Source organism: Rhea pennata, chromosome 19, assembly GCF_028389875.1.
Source record: "Rhea pennata isolate bPtePen1 chromosome 19, bPtePen1.pri, whole genome shotgun sequence".
Classification (NCBI taxonomy): Eukaryota; Metazoa; Chordata; class Aves; order Rheiformes; family Rheidae; genus Rhea; species Rhea pennata.
The window spans coordinates 9056783-9075964 of record NC_084681.1 but is presented as its reverse complement, the minus strand read 5'-3'; the positions used below and the strand labels follow the sequence as shown (position 1 = coordinate 9075964).

The 19182-nt window shown below is 41.6% G+C and overlaps 1 protein-coding gene across 6 annotated transcripts in view; it reads left to right on the top strand.

Annotated features, from left to right (window-relative positions):
• The first annotated feature begins 1371 nt into the window (after positions 1 to 1371).
• Positions 1372 to 19182, top strand: part of TNRC6C (trinucleotide repeat containing adaptor 6C) — a 109638-nt gene continuing 91827 nt past the window's right edge. For all 6 annotated transcript variants that reach the window (XM_062592079.1, XM_062592083.1, XM_062592082.1 and 3 more), the window contains exon 1: positions 1372 to 2875. The gene's annotated coding sequence lies outside the window, so the exon portion shown is untranslated. The remainder of the gene's footprint in view (positions 2876 to 19182) is intronic.

Below are 19182 nucleotides of genomic sequence, written 5' to 3'. Positions count from 1 at the left end.
ATAGAGCTCGTGCTCTGACCTAGAGAAGACACTTTGTTCTGACTACAATGATCTGATATTTCATGTTTTTTTTTTTTTTTTTTGTCTTTCCGCACTCTTTCTGCAGCGCTCTGGCACAATATGGGCTCCCTCCAGCGGCCAAGGGACACGCGCCGGCGCTGCCGCCCGCCACGGGCGCTGCAGCCGGCACGGCTGCTTTGGCGCACGGTCTCGCAATCTGAATCGAGATCGCGTTCGGGCTGCGCTGCCTTTATTTTCCCCCATCCCCTGCTATGTGAGCCATCCCGCTTGCAGCGGCAAACGCCATGCTCTGTAATAATTCAATTAATACCGAAGTAGAAAGGCCTGCGCGAGTAACGAGGCAGGCGTTATATTTACTCGCAGTTTCTGAAGCGTTGAGTGCAGAAGGGGGAGAGGGAGGCGAGAGAGCAGAGGCAGTCCAGAGGGGGCACCTGATGAAGGACCCGGACACAGCAGTATTTTGCATTGCATTTTTTTTCCCCCGTGGTAATTTGGGAGTGGGCCTGGCACCGCTGGGGTCAGCCCCACCGCCTGGCACGGGCACACACACCCCCCCGAAGCCCCGTTATAGGTATCTGCGTGCATGTATGTATGTATGCACACGCACGTGCACACACATGCATGTTGTCTGTATTCTAAAGCAGCTGCACGCGTTAGGTACACGCGTGTGCATCGGTGCGGCTCGTCGGGGCGAGCCGTGTGCCTGCGCCCGGGTGCGTGTGTTTATGTGCCGATACAAACGCAGCCGTGCGCGCTGATGCCGCATCCCGCAGCGGGCGGGCCCCGCTCAGGGCGGCGGGGGCTCCGCAGCAGCGGGCTCGCGCGTGCCGCGCGGCAGCCGCGGGGACCCTCGCCGCCCGCCGTGGGCGCCCATTTGCAGCGGGGTGCATTTCGGGGGGGGGGGGCGGGGGCGCGGCGGGCCGTGCGCCGGGCTGCGGGGCGGCGGTGAGCGCAGGAAGGCAGCGGCGCTGGGCTGCGGGGTGCGCGCGGGAACGCGCCAGCGCCAGCGTGCAGGGGCGCGCGTGGCGCCGCCCGCGTGTCCGCGCGTCCGCCGCGCCGCGGGGTGCGCGGGCGGCGGGGGGGCGGGGGGGGGGGGGGGGAACCGCGGCGGGCGGGGCCGCGGCGGGAGCGCGCGCGCCGCCGCCGCCAGCGGGGCGGAGCCGGGAGCGCGCGACCTCGCCGCTCTTTGGCTCCCGCCGCCGCGCTCATTTGCATGTGGCGGGGGCTCCCCCGTCACGTGGGCGCGCGGGGCGGGGGCAGGCTTCCTGTCTGAGGTCAGCGGCGGGGGGGGCGCGCGGCGCGGCGCGGCCTCGCGCTGCCTGGCGGCGTTCTTGTCAGTTAGCAACAAAATGGCCGCGGTGGCAGCAGCTCTGCTCCCGAGCGCGGCGGCGGCGTCCGTGGCGGCGGCGGCGGCGAGGCGGCGAGGGGGACCGGCCCGGCAGCACTGAGCCTGGCACCGCCTGCCTGCGAGCGGACGAGCCGAGAGCGAGCGGGAGAGACGGAGAGAGGCGCTGCGGCCCCCCCCTCCCCCCGCCGCCCCCGCGCCCTACCCCAGCGAGACCGACCGAGCGACCGACTCTGCCCGCGACGCTGCTGCTGCGGCCCCCTGGGGAGACGCTGCTGCCTCAGCCTCCCGCCTCCCCCCGGGGGCGCGGGCGCCCGGCCCCCCGCTGCTGCGGCCCCCCGAGAGGCTCCGCCGGCTCCCTGGGAGGAGACGGCGGGAGCCCGCGGGATCTCTCCTCCGGCCCCTGGATCCCCCCCGAGGGCGAGGCGGACGGACAGACAGACCGTTGGGTTTCCCCACTCCCCCTTTCGGGTTCCGTCCCCCCTCCCCACCACCACCACCACCCCCTTCTTCCCCGTGAAAGACTTTGCTGGATCCTCCTCCTCGGATCCCCTCCCCGCGCTCGCTCCTTCCTGCGGGAGAGACTGCTGGATCCTCCTCCTGCGAGAGAGGCCGCCGGATCGCCGCGCCCGGGTCCCTGCCGGAGAGGCCGCCGGATCCTCCTCCTGCGAGGGGCTGCTGCGGGTCCCCCCCCCCCCCGCGGATCTCCCCGTGAGAGAGACTCGCTGGGATCCTCCTCCCGCCCGGATCCCCATGAGACTCCGGATCCCCCCCGCGGCTCCGCTGTTCTGGAGGGGGGAGTCCCACTTAAACTGTTTTCTGGGGCCTCATTTCTCTTCTTAATTTGCACTTTCTGAAACCCTCAGATGCTCCTCCATGTGGACTGAGAATCCATCCAGGCACACACACGAGAACTCATCCCGGTCAACTCCAGATCCTGGCTTTCGTGGGCTTTGCTGCAACACATAAAGCAAACTTGTATTTAAGACACACAGTCGTGCAAAAATTTAGCTGGGGACTTAACGTGTATTTTGTCTTGGTTTCTTGATCATCTTGGTTTTTTTGTTTTTTGTTTTTTTTTTTGTTTTTGTTTTTTTTTTTGCTTCACTGGAAATCAAAAGCTTGTTTTGGAATTGGACCTGCCTTTGCTGCACTTCTCCTCTGGGCTGGATAACACTGAAGCTCTTTGCTTTTCCACTTGGATAGTGTTTTCCTGTTGATCTGTTGTTTTTATCCTGTGTGGCAGACCTTTTTTTTTTATTTTATTTTTGAGGGGGGTAAACAAACGACAACAAAAAAAAACTAATTTTTTGGCCGTGTGAGATTTTTTTCGTATTCAGATTTGTGAAATTACGGGTACACTTAAAAAAAAAAAAAAAAAAAAAGCATTAAATAAAAAAGGAACACGTCAGAGAGACCCCTACACGGTAGACAAAATACTCACTTGTTTCCTTACAGCAAGACTGAATCGAAAGCTGCCAAAGAGCCCCATAAAGAAAAGACTAAAAGGTAAGAAGGGGTAATAGTCTCTCTAAATCTGGGAGTAGCAGAAGTTAGAAGTGAAAAAAACCTGCTAAGCCAGTGCATACCATCTTTTCTCACAAATCTAAAGCAGGATTTTTTTTTTTAACTGCTTATTAGGTCAGTGAAGCAAATAACACCACACAGTATTTCAAAATCCATTTATTTTCATCATATATTATTTTTTGCTTTAAATAACTTGTAAAATATGTTAGAATTAATATTTTTATATGTATTTTTTCCACTTCTAATAGCTGTTGTGTGCAAAACAACTAGCAGAAGTTCTATTTATGAATAAAATGTATCACTTAAATGTAGATATTAAAATTGCTTCTATTACAGAAATGAGTGTGTGCACTTGCTTTGTAACTTACGTGTGGGAAAACTGCTACATAGTGTGTTGAAAACGGTCGTAATTCTGGAAAACTAGCCTTCTGAAAAAGGTCAGAAGTACTGCTCTGATCAGTGAGCAGATGAGAGGCCAGCTTTGTCCTTCATAGTTGCTTTCTGTTAAAAGTTAAGATCTCTAGATCCGTTTTCTTTTTCTCCCCCCACGTAATGAGCTTATGGGGAACTACTGTAATTTTCTCTTAAGTATTTAGAGAGTGATCTTCGTATAAAGCTGAAATGCCATCCAATGGGAAGCAAAATATTGATCAGAATTTATGCTCTTAGCTGCAACACTGGAAGGGAAGAAAATGGGGAGTGTTTGGCTGTTAACCTTAGAAATCTTGAAACACTGGAAGTTTATTAATTGTTTGAATCTTCTTTGTTTATATCACAAGTTTGTGTCAAAGGTTAATCTTCTTAATATGTAATTAGTTGAAGGTCCAATTATGGGATTTATTGAATGATATGAATGCATAGATTAATGGATGCCTCAATTGTTTTTCCCATTTTCCATTAAATACACGTTATAATACTACTGATCATACTTTGTGGCTACCGTATTTTCTGATAAAACTTAAATGTTTTGGTGGGAAGACATTTGTTCAGTAAATAGCTGCTGTAAATTTAGAAATAGCCTTTAGTACATCCTGCCCATTTTTGTTGCATATTTTCTCCTCATATACCTATGTGACAGATTTACAGTAATTTATATATAAAAATCTGTTTTTAAGGTTGGATTGGTTAAGGTAGTTAAAAATGCAATAATTATAGCTCGTAGTGGGCTGCTGGATGATGCATAGCTTTAAATCAGGTGGATGTGGGTAGAGGTGTGTGGACTTCAGGACAATGCAAATGTGAGATGCATGGACAGTAATGGGCTATTGAATTTTCAACTTTTTTTTAAAAAAAAAGTCATTTACTTAAAATCTTGCCTTCATTAGTAAGTGGTTTTGGATTCACCCAAGCCTGGGATTTAAAATGTAGTTTCCTGTTGTGTATCACTTCGTATTGTTTTAAGAAAATGCTGGAAAGGTAGACTCTGGTGAATCTCACAGCTTCGCCCGTGTGTTTTCCATCGAAGTAAGGAGGTGACTTGCAGTGAGTGCAACCTATGCTTAGCAAATCACGTAGCTTTCCATATCCGAGATTCCTTAAACTTGGAAAGGTTTCAGATTGCTGTCAAGCTACTTCAGTGTTTTACTTGTGAGCTCGAAATGGTGTGCTGACAAACCTGTAAATGCTGCACTCAGATGTACTGTTGTTTCTTCTCTGTCTTCAGAAGTATTCCCAGAGTGTTAAAGCATGAAGGTCAGACTCCTGTATAGCTAGTTTGAAAAACTGCTTTAACCCATAGGAGACTTCTGCTTTAATTTGTAGGACTAAAGTTTTTTTTTTTTTTTTTTTTTTTTTTTTTGGGGGGGGGTGAAATTAAAGAGAATGTGCCATGGACTGGTATGGGACTGGCAAACCCTCTCTCTTATGGTATAGGACTACTGAGCCTCTGAAGAAAGCTATAGTAAATCACTTTAATTTGAACTCTTGGAGTGGACCTGAGTGTTTTGGGGGCCGGTAGTAGGACAGCAATGCCTTGTACCTCTTTGCCGTTATCTTTAAGTCATTGCAAGATATGTTATCCTTTGCGGTTATCTGACTGGCACACAGCAAGTGAAATGAAAATGGTCTCAGTTCAGCTCTTGGGGAACAGGTGCTGCTATCAAAAATACTGTTTGGGATTTAGCTGAGGAGCTGGACTTAGAGGGCAGTAAATATATCCTTCATGTTTAAGGACAAGGCTAATGCAAGCTGTATTTTAGGCAATATTGTGTACTTCGGACAAAACATTTTTTCCAATTAAAAAAAAAAAGCACCAAACAGTGCAGACGAATGTCTTTATTTAGTACTCTTCTGGATTACAGTATGAAACACTTAAGAATTTATTGATGGTTTTTATTCTGTGTGCATGTGGAATCTTGTATTGATGAACTTAAGTGGTGGTATGCATCCACTAAGACTAAAAGTTGACTTGACCTGATTAGTGAATTGTCACATATATTTGGTTTGTGCGTGCAGTTATGTCCATTACAGTATATGTTATTTTGCAATTAGTCTGTCATGGATGCAGAGTGTTACTCCCGCTTACTGGGAATGTTCTAGTGGGTAGCTGTGCTCTGTACCAGTTCAGTGCTGGTACAAAGAGCCACAGAATTTCTTCTGGGATACTGTCCTAGAGTTGTTTTAGTGTTAAGAAGCATTTGGTGACTTAAAGGTTCACCTTCTTGACCTGGCAGGGAAGTCCTTTCATCTTTCAAAACCTGTCTCTGATCACTTATGAATAGACTGGCATTCACCTTATCTCTATTCCAAAGCCTGGTGAAGGTTGCAAGGATGAATGAAAAATCTACCTCTCTAGCTCTTTTTTTTTCCCAGCATTTTTCTTTCCAACTAAAAAAGCTGTGCTGTGGATATCATTTGTCATTTTGAATGCTTATGTTTGTAGGAAAGAAGCTAATGCTATCCTTTATTTTTGAAAGTCTTAAAAAGTTCCTTTAAGTAATAATCAGATGGAATTTCTTTAATATGAGAAATAATTGTTTGATCATAACAGTTCTTTTAATCTGAAGACTCTGTGTTGAAATACTCTAAGGTTCCATACCTTGTCAAAGTAGAGGAACAGTAAGACCAGAATAAGGTCAAAAATTTTGTCAAGTGGAAGCTATACATTTTGGGGGTCTGGAAGTAAACTGTTCTTGAATATGAACCTTATAGAAAAGATAGCTTTAGATTAGTATAGAAATGAAATCTTGTTTTTCTGCATTTCATTCAGAGATCCCAGGAAATAGTATTCATTGTGTAAGAGAATTGCTGCCTACTGTTAGCTCAAAATGACCTACAGTTTTACAGTCAGTTCAGATGCTGTATGTAATGTAGACACCTCTGTAATGGGAAGTCCGTTCTGAAAATCCTGATAGAAGTGTTTTACTTTCAGTTTTAGTGCAAAGACTTATCCAAGACTGGTGTGTGGGGGAACGGGTAATATGTTAACTTACATTTATTCCCTCTAAGCAGCTGGCCTTGCTGAGATAAACATGCGCTTTTCCAAATGCTGTCATCTGGCCCCTTTCCAAAACAAGCTGAAGGAGGAGGTCAGGGGTGGAGCCATCCTTTGTAAAAAGAGGCTTTCATTTGGAAAGAATTGCTAGATAGTATCGACTACGAGAAGTGCATATTTAAAAATAAAACAGCCAAACCCTTCCTAAGTAAATGAAATAGTCTGTGCTGATTATTTGTATTTTAAAGCCTGTTACTGTACTACTTCTGCTTAAAGGTAGAGCAATTTAAATGTAGAATTGGATATTGCTTGTTTAAAAAAAATCAGTGCTCTCTATAGGACTTTGAATGTGAGAACTGATTAAAAATTCATCATCTTTGGTTACAGTAGAGATGTGTAACACAGAAGTGCTATTGTTTTAATTGTTTAAAATTCAGATTACAAGATAATAGTAATACCATTAGGTGGTTTCCCTTTGGCCTAGAAGCAGCAGGTAGGAGCCTGTCAATCCCTTAGTATTAAAGATGAATGATAAGGAAACCTTAAATGCCTGTGATGCTGCAGTCTAGCCAATTTAGGATCAGCTGATGCCTTCTAGTGATAATGGCTGGAGGTTTTCAGCTGTATTATGAAGATATCAGCCAGGGCAAGTAGTATTTAGAAGAGAAGTATACTTTATTGAGTGGGGAGATGATCTAGAAGTGACAGCAAATTGCATTACTAAATGATCTATGTGCTTTGCACAGTCTCTTCACTGGTAGATGCTAGTGGTAGAATGAAAAATGATTTTTCTTAATGTATGAAAGCAGAGGAATCGAAGTATTATTTGATCTTACTTTAGGAATTTGAGCTACTTAAGAAATTTTTGTCTACCAAAAGCATGACTTAGTTTTACATCTTCATTAACAGGTGGGGTCATAGGTATGCTTATTTCATCATTATTTATACATGATTAATCTGCACTGTGGATGCCAATGCACACTTGCAACCATATTTTCTGAAACTTTCTTTTCACAGTGTCTACTTTGGCACTAATATGTTTTGAAATTTCCTACTCGTGTCTAAATTTGATCATAAGAAGCTGTCTATTCTTGTACAGAATAGAGTGCTTTTTAAGACTGCATCAATGGGCACTACTTGCAAAAAACGAAGCAGTACTTTAAAATATGCAGCTGATTTTTTTTTAATGTAACATCTGTCTCTTGTCATCCATATGAAGAGGCCTCTTTGTGGAGGCACACTGAATTTCACTGAAGATCTGTAAAATAACTAGCTGTTCTTAAGTCTTATGGTTCAGAGTACCAAGCGTCAAAATTTGACTTAGTTCTGGTCTTAGCCCTGGATGTGAATCAGCACTGTAATTTTTCAGCGTTAAAGTCCTGAATGTAGTTGTAATTCAAGCTCATAAAATACTAGAAGCCTTGGCGGTAGTGAGGTTTGCTTTCTGGAGCTCTTCCCTGTGGGTTTGCAGCCAAGGATGGCTCAAGAGTGAGAACGGTTATCTGTGCTGCAGCAGTGATGTTTTATGGCTGGGTGCCCAGATTGTCTAGCTTTGCACACAGCTTTATAGTTTGCCTTTGAGGGCTATGGAGGTGGAAGTCATTTGTAATAAACAGCTATCTGCAGCTTGCTTTTTCTGTGTTTTGAAATGTACGTCCATTTAAAAAAATTGGAAACCAGATTCACATTTACTTAGATTTCAATCAGGAAACTGTACTTTCAGAAGCTCATTTATGAGGAATGTTAACACTTGCTTATTTCTTTGCAATACAAATAGCTAATATTTATTTCATGGCTGTTTATTTGGGTTTTTTTTTTTTTAGTAGCAAGTACTGAATTGCTAGAGAATGAGATATTTTACTTGGGAGAAAAATTGACTTGTCAAGTCAATTGGCATCCTTTGTGGTAATTAAGCCCCAGAGAAAAATGTGTTTATAGGTCTCAAAGTAGTTATCATGCAACTACCAGCTACAGGCTCTTTTATTAAAATAAATATATTCCCCTCCCGCCCCCCCCCCCCCCCCCCCCCCAAAAAAAAAAAACCTACAAAAACCAAACCCACCCTGGGCTGTGAAGTGTTTAGTGTCTGCCCATGGGCATTTTCCTGAGGCAGATCCATTCCACTCTTTGCCTAGCTCCTGGTTAATGGGATCTGTGCATATTTTCCCATAATGACTTTCTGAAGGGATAATGGGAGGTGCCTTTGTTTTAATCTTGGTCAGGAAAGATCTCCCAGAATGTCATTTCTGTTTCCTTTTAGCTGTTCTATTTGTCCTTCTATTCCTTTTTCTTTCCTGTGCTCTGTCTGTATGTTTTCTACTTGTTTTCTCCCTCATGCTGTTTGCAAGAATTCCTAATGGGAAGAGCAGCCTTTTATTTGTTTTGTTTGAAGGGTGTTCGTTACTTACGCTGCTTTGGATACTGTTTTAGGTAGTCAGTATGTGTACATATTGATTAAACTTTTACTTTAAAGTGACTTCCACTTAGTCTATTTTAAGCTCTGCTTGGTATTTTGTGTTGTGTCGGTTTGCTTTTCAGCTGTTCTCTAATCTTAGGCAGTCAGATCTTTTAGATCTTCAAAATTCCCAACTGTTTTTATGGCTAATGCTACCTTTACTGACACTGGAGGTGCATGTTTTTAAACAGTAGCTAGTTACAGGTAAAGAAAAAAGTACCAGTTCAGTATTTTAACACAAACTATTCCAGCAAAATGACTACTTTATAAAATGCAAAAATATAAACTGCACAGATATGTAATATGCTGACTGCCGTTTTACTAAAAAAAAAAAAAAAAAAAGAAAAAAAAAAGTCAGTCATTTATAGAAAACCAGAGAAGATCATTTCTTCCTTACTGAAAAGACACTGCAGTCTTGTAACAAAAATCGCTGGTAACTCCAGAGAATAAATATTCATTAAATCAGACAGGCTTATTTCCTACTGAAGTTGCAGATAAATAAACTGTGGGTTTTGACTCATCTGACTTCAGCTATACGGAGTTCTCTGAGGTAAAGAGCATATATTTTTAATGAGATAAATATACAAAGGAAAAAATCATAAACAGAAGTACCGCAGGAGGTTTGGATTAGTGCAGGTGCATTGCTGTGTAATTTAAGGTTAGCATAAGACTGGGAAGATAACTGGTCAGACTTCAGGGAGAATTGTTATCTGTGGTTTTGTGGCAATGTCTTCTTTAGGCTAACCTAAGATGTGCTTAAGCATGAGTATCTTAATTAAAAGTGATGGTAAAGCATTCATTTTAATTTAAGAATTGAATTGTTTTTACAAGAGATTAAAGTATTTGCTCTTTACCTAACGGATCTGTTTGTTTGTTTTCGCAGCTGAGAGCTTACATGATGAGTAATAGCTTTGACATTGCTTGTAATGTTTTTGTCTGAACTGTATATATATTCAGAAAACAACCCAGGAGATGATATTTCATATGAAATTTAAAGTTAAACTTTTTTTAAATCTGCAGGCATAGCCCGGGAGGGTGTGTGTAAATCAATGAAGACACTTTACATAATGTATTACTGAAAATAGTCTGCAGTGCAGTTCCTGATTATCCCTCTGCTAACATCTTTCTCTCTTCCCCTGCTACTCTTTCTCTCTACACCTCTATCTCAGCTTTCCTTTTCTCTCATTGTTCTGAGTTGGTTGAACAAACTTTACTTAACCTTGAGAATCGCACTCCACCTGTGTGTACTCTGAATTTTGTCACACCTTCAGGCTTGAAACTAAGGCTCCACCTTAAGGTTTGTCTCTGACTCCCTGACTGTGTAATAGAGCATTTCATCTCTGCAAACCTTCCCTTTTGTCTCTTTAGGATGTTGTGGCTGCAATTCTGTAAGCAGAGAATGTTACAACGCATTCTTGTTTTATGATGCTGCAAAAAGTTGCTGTTAGAAATAACCTATTGGCGTAAAAGTGCTGATCACATCTCTTCCTAATGCACCCGTTCATTTACCTGCTTATGAAGCTATTTGATTTCTTTGTTTATTATTAACAGGTATAAAATACAAAGAGGTATGCACTTACCTTTTAAAGACTTTTTAAAATAAATACAAAAAAGGCAACATCTTGTTCCTATATGGAAGGAGAAAAGCCTGATTGTAGCAGTCTAAACACTGCTTAATGTTTTCTAATATGATCATCATAAAACTTGTCTGCCTGGTTGATCCAAGTGTGGAACTAAAATTCAGCCTGTCATAGATTTGCTGCTGTGTGTGTGTGTGTGTGTATATACATATATATATATATATATATAATGTGTATATATATATATATATATATATATATATATATAAAATATATGTGAGGGAGAAAGAGCCTAAATAGCGTATTTCACATTTAACTGCTGCTATACGGGACTTACAGGAGCTTGATGAATGTGTCAGTTTTACTATGTAATGTTTTTTCTAATCAAGCTTTTTGAAATCCTTCACTTCTGAAAAGAATAATCCATATTAAGTAAGTCTCTTTGGGCACCAGCAGTGCATTATCTAGTGATGTCAGTCTTTATACTGTGTTATCACATTTCTGCATGGTAATTAAATCAGTGGTTTTATTATTAGATCGTTACATAATGTTCCGTTAAAAACAAACTCAACTTTAATTTTGTCTTACATTCATGGAAATGAAGTGTTCTTCACGAATTTTAGATGAAATATTACAGTAACAAAACCATGCTTTTGAAGCAAATAACAGACTGTCAGATACCATCTATTGTAACTGAATGATACTGGGACATTCTGATAGTCCAGCTGCATTGAAGCTGCAATTCCCCTGTCCCTCCGTCAGCATCCAGGCGAGCAAGAACGGCTCTTTGTGGAATTCTGTCTGCATCTACTGATCAGATAACACACTGAAAGACATTTTGAATATACTCTGAGAATTTTTGTCCCCCCCTTAGGCTTTTCACGGAATAACTGGAAGCGTAACGTAGTTATTACTAAGATCATGGTTGACCATAAATTGATTTCCAGTGTGGTGTTTGCTGCAACTGGTTTTCCTGTCCTGGAAGGTCATTTATGACCATCTCCTTCCCCCATCTTCCCCACGCACACACCCTCTCCCCACCATTCCCATGGAGAAGCTCTGCATTTGCAAAGTTGAAAAACTGGGTGGTAGCCCATTTTGATGGTGATTCTAGTACTATTAGGTATAATAATACTCAATTCAGCTGTTAGAGTTCAGCTTTCAGCTGGTTGCTAGGTTTATTATTGGCAATCCAACTGGTATCCGTGCTTTTTTCCTACACAAAGTGAGGCAGAGTAGAGAAGTTTGAAACTTACTGTACTTAATGGAAATAAGATTACCCCTTCAGGTATACAGGGGTCACCTTTTATATTCCAGTAGACTTGTGGAGGGCAAAGTGCTATTTTTGTTTCCTTGAATTTGTAGACAATGAAATAAGCGTTGTTCTCAACTTTGTGAATTCAGTTTTCAGCTTGTTGGGGATAAGTACAGAGTAGTGAGATTTTTTTTATATAATTTGAATTGTATTGCTATATTAATTTTCAAAACAGCATTGCAGCTGAAGATGCAGTGGACCAAAAACTAAATTGCTTCAAAAATTGTTATTTTTTCTTTTGAGTTGAAACAGATGTGGCGCACTATGTTTTGATTTTTTTTGTACTAGGGTTGTATAAAATAATGTACATAATCAGACAGATTATCTTCTTGGTTTGTTACCTTTAAACTTGCATATATTTGCAGTGCATATTTTAGAGTACACTTTATTAGTCTATAGTATGTTTTGTCATGAACAAGTATTCTTCCTTTTCTCAGATTAGATTTGGTGTTAACCTCCTGTTGAGAATTCCAGGACCCCTGACACTTTATTGTGACTCTTGATTAGCTCATCAGGGTTCCTGCTAAGAATTCTTTCATTCATTTGATAAATTGAATTCCCTATAAATAGAGGGAATTTAAATAGAATGATATTTGGAAAGCTTTAAGACAACTCGAACATTCAGTGAGCTCACGCAACAAATTAAAAAAGGCAGAAGGAGAGTATTACAGATTTTACATTCTAAAATAAAAAAATCAAAGACATAAAGCTCTGTCTTCATATTCCCTTTAAATTTACTTCTCTTCTGACTTCTATGAGAAAGAGATATCTTGACGTCTTTCCCTGCCCCCTCTCTTGCCTTGTTGCCTCTGGAGCTAGCATCTGCTTAAGTTTTATGTCTGTATTTGGGAATACCTATAAAAAGATCATGTATTTCCTTATTAGTTGAACTTAAGCTTTTCAAAGCAACCTGTGTGTAATGTAGGAAGTGTCTTATCCATTACACTCGGTATACATTACTGTAGCTTATGTGTACCTTGTAGATTCCGTATGCCATTCACTGATTGCATTACACTACCTATCCCCTTGCTCTTGCTGGTGGGACTTGGGAGTGGAGTATAATTTTGAGCTCTACAGCATTAGGGATAGCATAGTTATTTTTCTAATTCTAGATCTTGAGGCACTTTCTTCCTGTGGAGCCAGTGTCTTTTCACTCGCTCTTCCAGGTCTCTCTCTGCTAGCATCTGGTCATCTGAAGGCTGCAGCTGTGTTCTGGGTCTCCCTGTCACTTGAGTGTTCTCAGGTGCCTCAAGGACTACATCTGGAGCTCTCCAGTGAGACAGGGGCCTGTTCCCTGTATGGCATGCTATCTCCCTAGAGACTGACTTCTGCAGGCTCCTACCACACATTTGTGAGACAGTTTTACAATCCTAAGAAAATTCAGGTTGGCAGAGACTTCAGGAGGTCATCTAAGATGGGCAGAGCTGTATTTAAATAAGTCAAGTGGCATGTGCAAGGCCGGTAATGTGTCTGCTCCTGCTCGTTGTGTTGCTGTTGTAGCCAGACTTATTTGGCACCATTTCCCTGGCTATGGGGTAAAAGTGAGGGAAATATATGTGCCTTTTTCTACAGTGCCTGTGGCAGGGAGTCTTACCTAAACAAGAGTGTTTTCTTTTTTCTTTTTTTTTTTTTCCAAACCTCGTCTTCCAAGGTCTTTTTAATCACACTCAAACTGATTCATGGATTTGGCAATGGGTGTGAGTACATGTGGCTGTGGTAGCTAAAGCTGGGTATCTTCCGTTGCAGATGGGTTGGCACGACCTTTCTTGTCCACAGCATAGTCTGTGGTTTACCTTTTGATCCTGTAGGTCATGTCACTTATCTTAACAGTCATGACCTGTGGGAGAGTGTCAGCCTGGTCTTCAGCTCCTTCAATAAATAAGTCGAATATGCTTTCACCTGCTGATAGCAAAATGATAGACCTCAGTGCTAGCAAGTGACTGAGATGGGAAGGAGGAAAGGAAAACTTAAGGTGGTGGAAATTCCTACAGGCAAAACAGTACATCATTTTGGCTCTGCAAGCTTATCTTACATGGCTTTTAACAAAGAAGCAGAAATGTCTAGCAGTGCTGACTTGAAGGATATGGAGGAATCCTGTGTGGAAGCTGCTGTTCCTATCTATCTACTTTGCAGCATGTGCTGTTCCTGCTACCCCCATTGGGGACTGGCAGGGCCAGCAGGCTCCTCCAGCCTCTGTCCCTGGGAGTGGCCTGCTTTCAGAGTGCCTAAGGCTTATGGTGTGGTGCGTGGCAAACAGCCTGTGGAGCTGTTGCTCCTGTTCCTATTTCCTGGCCTCCTCCTCTGCGGTATTACTGTGCAGCTGCTCCAGGAAGCAGTGTTTCTCATAAAGTCATATTCTTCAAGCACAGCTTAATTTGAGCCAGAAACTTGTCCTTAGGCTGCGTCTGCTTGTAGGTTGGTTCGTGAATGCTCTTTAGTTGAGCAGTTTGCTATGGGGGCTTTGCCTATGTTGGCACAGCTCTCATGTTCTCAAGTACTTGTGGATACCAGAATGGCAAACATCAGTCCTTAGTAGTACCTGGAGAGAGACAATATGCTGAACTCTTGTTGAGATACTGCATTCCAAAGCTGAAGTTGAAACGTGTACGTGGATACCTAGGCCAAATGTTTTCCTTTGCATATTATGTCCCAGGGAGACTGGAGAAAAGCTCTGGACTGGATGCTACATGAACAGCTAGTAAATATCATCAGGCTTGGGAGGGAAGCAAGGCAAGGCCAGGGGCCTAAATTTAGTTATCTTCACTGCAGTATGGCTTAATTTTCCTTATTTGCTGCAGGACTGGAGGCACTATTCGTAACTTTTTTTTCTTGCTCTTTCTAGTCTACTTTGAGTGGTGAATAGAATGCATTGGAAAAAAAAAAAAAAAAAAAAAAAAGCTTAGGCCTTATATAACCTGAGTTGTGTGCATGGTGCAGTACTTGAGATCTGTTGGGGTGTTCGCAGCAGGCCAAGGGAACAAATTCTGATACGGTTTGTGCTTGTAGTGTATATATGATAAGGTTCTTGTGTGCAGTGCTCTAACCCATGTTTGGATTTCCCTGCTGACTACGTAGGTTGTCCTGGAGTGGAGTTTGGGTGTGTATATCTAGATAGGTAGGTATGCAGTATGGAGAGCAACACTTTAATAGTAGAAGTAGCATACCTGTGTGATAGTGGGTTCAAACCTGTGGGTTCATCTACATTAGAGCATTAATTAGGATCTGGAGTTCATGTTTAAGCAGACCTTCTGATTGTCCTCCATTCAAAGCATCATCAGATGCTTTGATTCACACCATGGAGGGGATCTGGAGTGTGTCAACTGTTTTCCTTTTGGGTAAAACTTAACTGGATGATGCACTCCAAGAGTGCAGTTAATGCTTTCCTGCTGCGAGTGGGCATTCAGTACGTGGGAGCAGACTAGAGCTAGTCTCAAGTAATAAAATCTCCTGAAATGTGGATAGTGTAGCTACCAAGTCCTTCGCACTGACTGTTTTGCTCTACAAATCCACTTGCACTACTCCACCTTAGACATAACATATGTCTAGTGAAACATTCTCATTGCCATAAATCATAGTACTGTAACTCTCTCTCTGTCTCATAATAATCCAGGAGAAAGTGAACAAAAGGAAGTCTGTAGACGAAAAACAAAAACAACAAACCCCCTACAAACATACTGAGATTGGGGCAGTGCTTAAATACAGTTTCTTATGAAACTTCAGAATTTTGCTCTACTGCTTATAGTTACTGTGTATCCTTCATTTGTAAAGGCTTTTTCTATTCATTATTTTGTCCTGGTTCTAGTGACTATTTAATTATTAGAGACTAAATCAAGTTCTCATCTCCTTGCTTTAAAAAAAAAAAAAAAAAAAAAAAAACTCAAACTGAATAATAGTTACTATTTAGTCTGCTTTATTTTCATTCTAGAACTCTAAAAAGTTATTTACTTAATATGTGGATGTATAGTAACGTCACAGTAAGTTAACACTGGGTAGATTAGAAACCTCCAGTGAGAGCCTCGTTCTTGAAGTAAATAGTATTTGGCACTCTCCTTTCAGTACTTAATTGGTATTTAGCCAATAATCCAAAGCATCACTGTTAGAGGTACCATCTACTGTGGGAGAGATGGCCTTTAGATGGAGTATGTAAAACAGGATTTTTCTTCTTCTTATCGTGAAATTTCTATTTTACAGATTGTAAGAGTGGATTATTAATTTAGTCCCTTGGGCAACCTAAAGTCTCTCTGTAGTTTCAATAAAAATTACAACTGAATATGGTCTTTTTTCACAGCTTTGTTATCAGCTAATGCTGTAGTTTCTTGTGCGTCTTTAAACAGCAACTAATATTTTGCTCCTGTGCAGTCAAATTTCAGTAGTGAATTAAGTTGTCTGTGCTGCGATTTAGAGGAGGCCTGGAAAGGAGTATATAGTTCAAATCTAATCTTTCACAATTACAGGCAACTGTGGAGAAGGGTCCACAGAGCATCATAGACCTGAAGACCTCAGTACCCTGTAATAAATCATGGAAAAAAAAAAAGACAGAAAAAAGAAAGGCTACGTTGTGCAGTAGAAGATCAAGAGCTGTATTAGTATTCTGTTTTTCTGAAGAGAATGGTGGAATTTCTTTAAGCACGTAAGACAAACCAACAAGCTACAAAGAACGTTTTAAGTTTCAGTCCTGTAATTGCTAGTGGTAGATGATATTTTGATGCTTCAAAGGAAGGGAGAAATCCCTTGTCAAGGTAAAGTATGTATCAGTGATGAGACACGCAGGAAAGGGTCGTAATTTGACAGTTAGGAACCCCAAAGCATAGATTTTTACATTATAAATTGTGGTCAAACAAAAATAATTAAGAGCGGTTATCGAGCTTCATTCATGGCCTGCTACAGGGACAAATTTTGCACTTCAAATTACAGGTCAATTTTCAAGCTACACGATCTTCTTTGTTCGTATAGTCCTTTCATAAATGTATCTTGTCCACAATAAAATAGTTGAGTTTTTCCCTATTAATTTATTTGAGAGAATATTGTAGGATTTTACTTCCTAAATAGGTAGAGGCCTCCTATTTCCAGTCTAGTTATCTTTGTGTCCAGGAATCAATTTGAACTTGTCCACAATAAAATAGTTGAGTTTTTCCCTATTAATTTATTTGAGAGAATATTGTAGGATTTTACTTCCTAAATAGGTAGAGGCCTCCTATTTCCAGTCTAGTTATCTTTGTGTCCAGGAATCAGTTTGAACGTGTATCAGTATTACTTTGTAATAAAATTCCTTTCTTCAGCTGTCTGTCCTCTTCTCTCCCACATTATTCTCAGGTGCATAGAATCAAAGAATGGGTAAGGTTGGAAGGGACCTCTGGAGGTCATCTAGTCCAACCTCCCCACTCAGCAGGATCACCTAGAGCATGTTAGACAGGGTTGCATCCAGGCAGGCCTTGAAGATCTCCAGAGAAGGAGACTCCACAACCTCTCTGGGCAACCTGTTCCAGTGCTCCGTCACTCTCACAGTGAAGAATATGTGCATAGAGACTTATTACATCCCTGAATGTCCCTTTTTAATGTTTAGGTGTGAAAGACTTTTTTCTTTATGCCTAATCCAAATCTCCTTTGCAATTTAAACTCGGTACTACTTTCCGTAGCTAGAGTAAGAACAAAGAATTTACTCTGTTCTTCTCTACCTTTAACGTACATTTGAAAAAATGCCTGCTTTCTCTTTAGATTGGCTGAATTCAAACCTCTTGAGTTTTTTTCCAATAGCTCGTGCTGGTTTGACCTCTGATCATTCTTGTTGCTGTGTTCTGAAGTCTTTTCGGTTGATCTGCTTCTTTGTTGAAATACATAGTCCAAAACTGGGCACAGTACCCCCATCTGACCATTTGTGACGCTGTTGCCTTGCGCTTGTGATCTGCAGTGACAGCTTTTTTGCCCTGCAAACTGGTGTTTAGCCAGTTGGTCCCTGTGCTGTGTTGATGCATACGATTATTCCTGCCGAAACGTGGTACCCTGCATTCTTCCTTACTGAATTATAAGCTACTTCTTTCATACTACCTCCTGAGTTTATCAGATTTAAGAATGGTCAGAATTCAGAATAATGTTTTGCAGCCCAATAACTTGATGTTTTTTGGAAACTTAAGTGCACACATTTTTCCAGCAGTGAAGTTATTAATAAAAGTACTGAATACTGCTGGACATGTGGCATACTGCAACAAAATCCACTGGTTCGCCCTTTCTTGTTGGAAAGAGAATTGCTGAGTATGCTTGTTTTGCAGCCATCTTACTGTTATTTCGCTTAGGTTATGTTCCGTACCTTGCTCTTAGAAAACAGAGCGACCGTGTTCTTAACAAAGTGTTGCACATTGCCTGGAAAGTCAACAAATATCTTCTATTACCTCCTCTCTCTCCTTTTTTTAAAATGTCTGTAACTGTGCTATAGGAATAAAATAGGCTAATTTGATAGGTTTTCTTGACAATTCCTTGTTAGCTGTTACTCATGTTCTTACCTTCCTCCGTTTTTTTTTTTGTTTGTTTGTTTTTGTTTTGTTTTTTTTTTAGCTAAATATGATGTTTGCCATTTGCTAGTCTACTGGAGCACCAGCCATCATTCGTAGATTCCTAAAAGTAATATGCGGTGACTTGGACACAGTTGTTCTTACAGTAAACTCCATCTAGCCCAGCTATTAGGACATTTGACTTCTCTAAAGACTTTTAAAGTTGTTTTTACTGTTCTTTTTTAATTCAGAGTGATAGCAAAATGTTTAATTCATTATCTTTCCCCTCCCATCTCCCCCCAATAATTCATGGAGTTTTCCCTCAAAAGTTGGATTGGCCCTTCTTTCCAAATGTGGTGAAAAGGCACTTAGATGCATCTTGGAGACTCCTTTGAGTTGCACTTGCCAGGCTCTTGGGAGAGGAAGCAAGGATTGAGCGTTCAGTGGTCCTCCTTTCCCCATGAGTATCAAAGCAACGTCTTCCTCATACGTATTTCTGAAGTACTTGTAACAGGTTTTAGACTTATTCTTTATATACCCCTTGTTAATTGATTCTTTGTGGTCTTTGCTGACCTTTGTGATGTTTGTGCTGCTCTTTTTTCTTACTTACTTAACCTAGTTTTTTCTGCTGCTTTCTTGTTGGAGGCGATTGGAGAGACTGTGATTAGGGACCAGTCTGACTCTTTTTGATTAATGACTGAGCCCGGATATTTAAGGACTTTCTGAAGTCACTCAGACTCTGCCTTCTACCAGGATTTATTCTGAAAAGGTCATAGAGAACTTGGCAGAACTGAGGATCAAGCAGGAAACAAAATTAGCAATAAATAGACAGATGCGGGGTTTTGGTTTGTCCGTTCTAGGAGTTGTGAAATGAAGGACTGCTAGGTGGTGATCTCTTGCTTTACTTATTATTCCTCCTCTATGTTAGGGAATTTTCATTCACATTTGGTTTCTTGGCGATTCCCAAGAAACAACGTCTTTTTTCTTCTGTTTCCTGTGTGACTGTTTTTTCCAGTTGTCT